The following is a 9293-nucleotide window of genomic DNA, read 5'->3' on the forward strand; positions in this document are numbered from 1 at the left end:
TCAGCTTTACTGTGCTATAATTCACAGACAATACAATTCAGCCATATAAATTGCACAATTCAATAGTTTTAGTATATTCATATTCATTTTAGGACACTTTCATCACCCCAAAAAGAAACCCTGAGCCCATATGCAGTCAGTTCCCATTTCTCCCCAACAGCATCACCACCATCCCCCTGCCCCCAGCCCTAGGCAACCACTAATAAACTTTCTCTCTATATGCATTTGTCTATTCTGGAAATTTCCTATAGATAGAATCATACAGTATTTTGTGTCTCTGACTTCTTTCACTTGGCATGTTTTCAAGGTTCATCCATGTAGCATGTATCAGTACTTCATTCTCTTTTATTGCCACAAAAAATATTCTATTATGTGGACTTACCACATTTTATTCATCCATTCCTCAGTTGATAGATATTTAGTTGTTTTTTCATTTGGATATTATGAATAATGCCACTATAAATATGTATGTACAAGTTTCTGTATGGACATATATTTTCATTTCTCTGGGATATATACCTAGGAGTGGAATTTCTGGGTCATACAGTAACTCTTATGTTTAGTCTTTTGAGAAACTGCCAGACTATTTCCAACAGCAGCTGTACCACTTTAAATTCCCACCACCAATATATGTGGGTTCCAATTTCTCCACATCCTCACCAATACTTGTTATTGTTTCCCTTTGATCATAGTCATCCAAATGGGTGTGGAGTAGTATCTCATTGTGGTCTTGATTTGCATTTCCCTGATGGCTAATGACATTGGGCATCTTTTGATGTACTTGTTGGCCATCTGTATATCTTCTCTGGGACAATGTATGTCTTCTTTTATTTGTCCTTTTTTTTTTTTTTTTTTTTTTTTCCTTTTTTTTTTTTTTTTTTTTTGCCATATGCGGGCCTCTAACTGTTGTGGCCTCTCCCGTTGCGGAGCACAGGCTCCGGACCCACAGTCTCAGCGGCCATGGCTCACGGGCCCAGCCACTCCGTGGCATGTGGGATCTTCCCAGACGGGGGCACGAACCCGTGTCCCCTGCATCAGCAGGCGGACTCTCAACCACTGCGCCACCAGAGAAGCCCTACTCTTGATATATATATATATATCAGATACACAATTTGCAAATATTTTCTCCCAGTCTGTGAGTTATCTTTCCACTTCTTGATGGTGTCCACTGAAGCACAAATGTTTTTATGTGCTGGTCTCTTTTTTCTCTCTCTCTTTCTCCTTTTAACCAATCCTATATACTGGTGGTTCTATACAAGGTTTTTAATAAAAACAGAGCCTAGAGTATAGGCTTTTAATAAAGCAGTGATTCTCATTTGTTTTGTTAAATGCTGCGATTCTTAAACAGTATGCAGCACATAGTTTACCCTCAATTAATATATGTTGAATAAATGATTGAATAACATTCACATACACTCAAGTTTTTAACTTTCTGAGAGTATGTCCCATCTTATTTAAGTGTGGCCTTCTAAAACCAGGGAAATGACCCCTGGTTCTCAGTCCAGTGAAATATTATAGGAATATCTCAGTCAAACACAAACAGCAGGATAACCTACATCTCTTCCAGTCTTTAATCTTAACTATCTCCCTCCTTTTACAGAGGAATTGCTAATCAGTGCAGCAAAGGAATAGCTCATCTTAGACCTTTCCCTGCTGCATAAACTACAACCAAGAATGGACTTCAGTGGTTCTTCCTTGCTTGCCTTTCAAGGGACAATTAGACACATGGTTGAATTCTCTTATCATTTTAAGTGACAGTCTTCTAGTTCTATAGAAGCTAATTTTTAGTGCTTCGAAGAAACTGAGTCACTGGAATAAGGGTGTATAGGGCCCTTATCACCACACCATCAGAGGGGCACTTCCATGTCCTTCCTTGGGTGGACACTGAGAATGGATGCCAGGCCATTAAGAATCATGCAACTATGGCAGGACTGGACTGATAAAGGCCCAGACAAGCCACCTCAGAACTCATCTTTGCTGGCCTCAGTAATATTTTGGGCTGTAATAGGCATCCTTTTTGTTAAAAGCATTAAGTCTCCTTTTGCTTAAGTGAGTGAGGAATGGAATCATTCAGTTTGCTTCGGTGAAACTCACTGGAGCAAACACAAGCGATCTGGAGGGAAAAGGAATAACTCCAATACTAAGATACAGACCCTTCACAGCCTGGCTATGAATAGACAGACTCAAGACTACCAAAAAAATATTTTTTATGTTATTCTCATTACATCAATGCTGCATGTGGGATCTTAGTTCCCTAACCAGGGATTGAACCAGGGCCCCCTGCAGCAGAAGTGTAGAGCCCTAACCACTGGACCACCAGGGAATTCCCTCATTACTTCACTTTTCTAAATTCATATTCTTCATTGCTACCAATTAACTACAGAAAGAATTTCAGCACCCAACATAGAAGCACCTCAAGACATAAGGTAAATGCTAACAGCCATAAAAGGGGAAATCAACAGTAACACAATCATAGTAGGGAACTTTAACATCCCACTTTCACCAATGGACAGATCATCCAAAATGAAAATAAATAAGGAAACACAAGCTTTAAATGATACATTAAACAAGATGAACTTAATTGATATTTATAGGATATTCCATCCAAAAACACAGAATACACTTTCTTCTCAAGTGCTCATGGAACTTTCTCCAGGATAGATCATATCTTGAGTCACAGATCAAGCCTTGGTAAATTTAAGAATATTGAAATCATATCAAGTATCTTTTCCAACCAAAATGCCATGAGACTAGATATCAATTACAGAAAAAATCTGTAAAAAAAACAAACACATGGAGGAGAAACAATACACTACTAAATAACCAAGAGATCACTGAAGAAATCAAAGAGGAAATCAAAAAATACCTAGAAACAAATGACAATGAAAACACGATGACCCAAAACCTATGGGATGCAGCAAAAGCAGCTCTAAGACAGAAGTCTATAGCAATAAAATCCTACCTCAAGAAACAAGAAAAATCTCAAATACACAATCTAACCTTACACCTAAAGCAATTAGAGAAAGAAGAACCAAAAAAACCCAAAGTTAGCAGAAGGAAAGAAATCATAAAAATCAGATCAGAAATAAATGAAAAAGGAATGAAGGACACAATAGAAAGATCAATAAAAGTAAAAGCTAGTTCTTTGAGAAGATAAACAAAATTGATAAACCATTAGCCAGACTCATCAAGAAAAAAAAGGAAAAGACTCAAATCAACAGAATTAGAAATGGAAAAGGAGAAGTAACAACTGACACGGCAGAAATATAAGGAACATAAGAAATTACTGCAAGCAACTATATGTCAATAAAATGGACAACCTGGAAGAAATGGACAAATTCTTAGAAAAGCACAATCTTCCAAGACTGAACCAGGAAGAAATAGAAAATATAAACAGACCAATCACAAGCACTGAAATTGAAACTGTGATTAAAAATCTTGCAACAAACAAAAGCCCAGGAACAAATGCCTTCACAGGCAAATTCTGTCAAACATTTAGAGAAGAGCTAACACCTATCCTTCTCAAACTCTTCCAAAATATAGCAGAGAGAGGAACTCCCAAACTCATTCGACCAGGCCACCATCACCCTGATACTAAAACCAAAGATGTCACAAAGAAAGAAAACTACAGGCCAATATCACTGATGAACATAGATGCAAAAATCCTCAACAAAACACTAGCAAACAGAATCCAACAGCACATTAAAAGGATTATACACCATGATCAAGTGGGGTTTATCCCAGGAATGTAAGGATTCTTCAATATACGCAAATCAATCAACGTGATGCACCATATTAACAAATTGAGGGATAAAAACCATATGTTCATCTCAATAGATGCAGGAAAAGCTTTTGACAAAATTCAACACCAATTTATGATAAAAACCCTCCAGAAAGTAGGCATAGAGGGATCTTACCTCAACATACTAAAGGCCATATATGACAAACCCACAGCCAACAATGTTCTCAATGGTGAAAAACTGAAACCATTTCCACTATGATCAAGAACAAGAGAAGGTTGCACACTCTCACCACCTTTATTCAACATCGTTTTGGAAGTTTTAGCCACAGCAATCAGAGAAGAAAAAGAAATAAAAGGAATCCAAATCAGAAAAGAGGAAGTAAAACTGTCACTGTTTGCAGATGACATGATACTAAACATAAAGAATCCTAAAGATGCTGCCAGAAAACTACTAGAGCTAATCAATGAATTTGGTAAAGTAGCAGGATACAAAATTAATGCCCAGAAATCTCTTGCATTCCTGTACACTAATGATGAAAAATCTGAAAGAGAAATTAAGGAAACAGTCCCATTTACCACTGCAACAAAAAGATTAAAATACCTAGGAATAAACCTACCTAAGGAGACAAAAGACCTGTATGAAGAAAACTATAAGACACTGATGAAAGAAATTAAAGATGATACAAACAGATGGAGAGATATATCAAGTCCTTGAATGGGAAGAATCAACATTGTGAAAATGACTATACTACCCTAATCAATGTACAGATTCAGTGCAATCCCTATCAAACTACCAGTGGCATTTTTCACAGAACTACAACAAAAAGTTTGCACAATTTCTATGGAAACACAAAAGACCCCGAATAGCCAAAACAATCTTGAGAAAGAAAAACGGAGCTGGAGGAGTCAGGCTCCCTGACTTCAGACTATACTACAAAGCTACAGTAATCAAGACAGTACGGTACTGGCACAAAAACAGACATATAGATCAATGGAACAGGATAGAAAGCCCAGAGATACGTCCATGCACATATGGTCACCTTATCTTTGATAAAGGAGGCAAGAATATACAATGGAGAAAAGACACCCTCTTCAATAAATGGTGCTGGGAAAACTGCTCAGCTACGTGTAAAAGAATGAAATTCTTATGTATGGTATTACCTAACACCATACACAAAAATAAACTCAAGATGGATTAAAGAGGGCTTCCCTGGTGGCGCAGTGGTTGAGAGTCCGCCTGCCGATGCAGGGGACACAGGTTCCTGCCCTGGTCCAGGAAGATCCCACGTGCTGTGGAGCGGCTGGGCCCGTGAGCCATGGCTGCTGAGCCTGCGTGGCCGAAGCCTGTGCTCCGCAACGGGAGAGGCCACAACAGTGAGAGGCCTGCATACCGCCAAAAAAAAAAAAAAAAAAAAAAAACATAGGCAGAACACTCTATGACATAAATCACAGCAAGATCCTTCTTGACCCATCTCCTAGAGTAATGGAGATAAAAACAAAAATAAACAAATGGGACCTAATGAAACTTCAAAGCTTTTGCACAGCAAAGGAAACCATAAACAAGACCAAAAGACAGCCCTCAGAATGGGAGAAAATATTTGCAAATGAAGCAACTGACAAAGGATTAATCTCTAAAATATACAGGCAGCTCATGCAGCTCAATATCAAAAAAACAAACAACCCAATCCAAAAATGGGCAGAAGACCTAAATAGACATTTCTCCAAAGAAGATATACAGATTGCCAACAAACACATGAAAGAATGCTCAACATCATTAATCATTAGAGAAATGCAAATCAAAACTACCATGAGATATCACCTCACACCGATCAGAATGGCCATCATTAAAAAATCTACAACAATAAATGCTGGAGAGGGTGTGGAGAAAAGGGAACACTCCTGCACTGTTAGTTGAGATGTAAATTGATACAGCCACTATGGAGGCTCCTTAAAAACTAAAAATAGAACTACCTTATGATCCAGCAATGCCACTGCTGGGCATATACCCTGAGAAAACCATAATTCAAAAAGAGTCATGTACCACAATGTTCATTGCAGCTCTATTTACAATAGCCAGGACATGGAAGCAGCCTAAGTGTTCATCGACAGATGAATGGATAAAGAAGATGTGGCACATATATACAATGGAATATTACCCAGCCATAAAAAGAAACGAAATTGAGTTATTTGTAGTGAGGTGGACGGACCTAGAGACTGTGATACAGAGTCAAGTAAGTCAGAATGAGAAAAACAAATACCATATGCTAACACAAATATATGGAATCTAACAAAAAAGAAAAGAAAGGTTCTGAAGTACCTAGGGGCAGGACAGGAATAAAGACGCAGATGTAGAGAATGGACTTGAGGACACGGGGAGGGGGAAGGGTAAGCTGGGACGAAGTGAGAGAGTGGTATGGACATATATACACTACCAAATGTAAAATAGCTAGCTAGTGGGAAGCAGCCGCATAGCACAGGGAGATCAGCTCGGTGCTTTGTGACCACCTAGAGGGCTGGGATAGGGAGGGTGGGAGGGAGACGCAAGAGGGAGGGGATATGGGGATATATGTATACATATAGCTAATTCACTTCGTTATACAGCAGAAACACAACATTGTAAAGCAATTATACTCCAATAAAGATGTTTAAAAAAATAAAAAGAATTTCTATCTTCTCAGCATGGCACCTATGGTTCCCATGATCTGGTCCCACCTTGTCCACCGAGCTTTTCCTCGCCTTTCTTCTCTGCCAACACCCTTCTCTCCGTGAACCATCTCTCAAGTCTTCCAAACATGTCATACTAACTCCAACTCTTTGCATTTGCTTGAACACAATGATGTAATATGTTTCTACATCTTCTCATCTCTTCTTTCTTTTTATTTATTTATTTATTTGCTGTGTTGGGTCTTTGTTGCTGCGCGCAGGCTTTCTCTCTTTTTCTGCGGTGAGCTGGGGCTACTCTTTGTTGCAGTGTACAGGCTTCTCACTGCAGTGGCTTCTCTCGTTGCGGAGCACGGGCTCTAGGCACACAGGCTTCAGTAGTTGTGGCACCTGGGCTCAGTAGTTGTGGCACACGGGCCTAGTTGCTCCGCAGCATGTGGGATCTTCCCGGCCAGGGCTCCAACCCATGCCCCCTCCATTGGTAGGTGGATTCTTAACCACTGAGCAACCAGGGAAGTCCTCTCATAGAATTTAGAAAAGCAATTCAGTGACAGATGTTGAGTGCTTTCCATTTCTTAGATGTGCATTTAACAATTTTCTTTTGGCCCTAGGCTATTAGTTTTATTTTTTATTTCTCAAATTAAAATTTATTAGTATTATTATTTTGGCCACACCACGTGGCTTGTGGGATCTTAGTTCACCAACCAGTGACTGAACCCGGCCCAGCAGTGGAAGCACCAGGAAATTCCCTCAAATTAAAATTTAATGTCAAAAGTTATAGAAGCAGATGTTTCCAAAAACAGGAAGAGTAGAGCAGTTGAATATATAGTGCTCAAATATGCACGAAATAAATATTTTAAAATATCTAAAACAATAGGCAAAATCAACAACACATCAAGTTTTGCCCTACCTATCAGTAAGATTTTTAAATAGCAAAGAAATATGGGAAAAGAATGATGAGTATTTCCTGCTCAAATCAGTTTGGTGTGAGCTTTTTCCAATTTAAAGTATCATTAAATTACTGCCTTTCCATGTAAACCTAAATAATACTTTAAATTTTTAAAGCATTTTTCATAAGCCACACTGTAGCACGATAAATAGATTTCTCAATAAAAGAACAAAAACCTCACTAACCAGCTGCCTTCTCAACAAATTAAACCTGAAGAATTTATCCAAATTCCTTTTAAAAAGAAAAACAGTTCACAAAAGAAATACAAAAATAGCCGAAACAGAGGACCAAAAATATTCATTGTCACTAGTAATAAAGAATTGTCAACTAAAATGAGATACCATTTTTGCCATCCAAACTGGTTCTGGCTTTATTGTGTAATTAGACACACACACACACACATACACACACACACACACACACACACACACACAAGATTATTCCACATTCTGTATTTTCAAAGTACTCACGGCAGCAAGGGTAAAGTTAGATGGATACGCTCAAACACTGCTGGTAGACGTAACTTGGTTCAGTCTTACTAGGAAATGATTTGACATTTTAAATTATCTATCCCGTAGTCTTACAGTCTTCTAAAATTTAAAGTTTTAATGATTACATACTATTTCATCAAATGCATATATCACCAGTTATTTAATCATTCCCCTATATTAAATATGTAGTTTTTGGACGGGGGATGGTTCTATTATAAATGCTGCAATGAACATTTTAGCATAACTTTTGACAACATCTCATTATTTTCTTCAGATAAATTCTTAGAAGAGATAGTACTAGATCAAGAAGTAAAATACTTTTTAAGGTTCTACTTTTAATCAATCCTATATACTTATGGTTCTTTAGGCTAGAAGACAGCCCTTTTAAGGCAGGGATACTTGTCTGCTTTGTTAAATGCTATACCCCCAGCACCTAGAACTGTACCTGGCACATAGTACACCCTTAATAAATATTTGTAGAATGAATGATTGAATAACATTTGCATACATCCAAGTTTTGGCATTTGCCCTTGTAAACTTCTGGGAAGACATCCCACACTGTCTTATTAAGGAAGGCTGGAGGCTTCACTAGCATTTGGTCAAGACATACCAAGTACAGATACGAAATTTGGACAGATGTGCCCAGTCATTCTATTTTCCATTTTAAAAGAGGTAGTAGAATTATAGCAACAAGCTAGTGATGGCAGTCTTCAAGACGGCTGCTCCAATCTACTGTCCTTGCTCCCAAATTGATCTATAGACTCAATGTAATTCCAGCGAAAATCCTGGCAAAATTTTTGCACATTTCACTGTAAAGCTACAGTAATCAAGATAGTGTGGTACTGACTAAAGACAGACATATAGAATGAGAATATAGGCAATAAAGATAAACATAAATATCAACAATGAAACAGAATACAGTCCAGAAATAGACTCACATATATATGGTCAACTGACTTTCATCAAAGATGCCAAGACAATTAAATAGGGAAATGATAACCTTTTCAAAAATGAGCTTGTAAAAACTGAATATCCATATGCAAAAGTAAAATGATTCTGAACCCTTACCTCACATCATACACAAAAATTAACTCAAAATGGATCATGGGCCTAAATGTAAAACTAAAGCTATGAAACTTCTAGGAGAAAACATAGGAGAAAATCTTAGTGACCTTGGGTTAGGCAAGTAATTTTTAATAGGATAAACACAAATTCTAAAGAAAAGGATTGATAACTTGGACTTTGGCAAAATTTACAACTTGGGGCTTCCCTGCTGGTGCAGTGGTTGAGAGTCCGCCTGCCGATGCAGGGGACACGGGTCCATGCCCCGGTCCGGGGGGATCCCACATGCCCCGGAGCGGCTGGGCCATTGTGCCATGGCCGCTGAGGCTGTGTGTCCGGAGCCTGTGCTCCGCAACAGGAGAGGCCACAGCAGTGGGAGGCCCAAGTA

At 38.4% G+C, this 9293-nt stretch overlaps 1 non-coding gene across 1 annotated transcript; it reads right to left on the reverse strand.

The window, feature by feature from the left end:
- Positions 1-2250: 2250 nt before the first annotated feature.
- TRNAR-UCU (transfer RNA arginine (anticodon UCU)) lies at positions 2251-2323 on the reverse strand. The gene has a single exon. It is a non-coding gene; the product is annotated as a tRNA-Arg (tRNA).
- Positions 2324-9293: the final 6970 nt, after the last annotated feature.

This window comes from Lipotes vexillifer, unplaced genomic scaffold (genome assembly GCF_000442215.2).
Source record: "Lipotes vexillifer unplaced genomic scaffold, Lipotes_vexillifer_v1.1 scaffold156, whole genome shotgun sequence".
Classification (NCBI taxonomy): domain Eukaryota; kingdom Metazoa; phylum Chordata; class Mammalia; order Artiodactyla; family Lipotidae; genus Lipotes; species Lipotes vexillifer.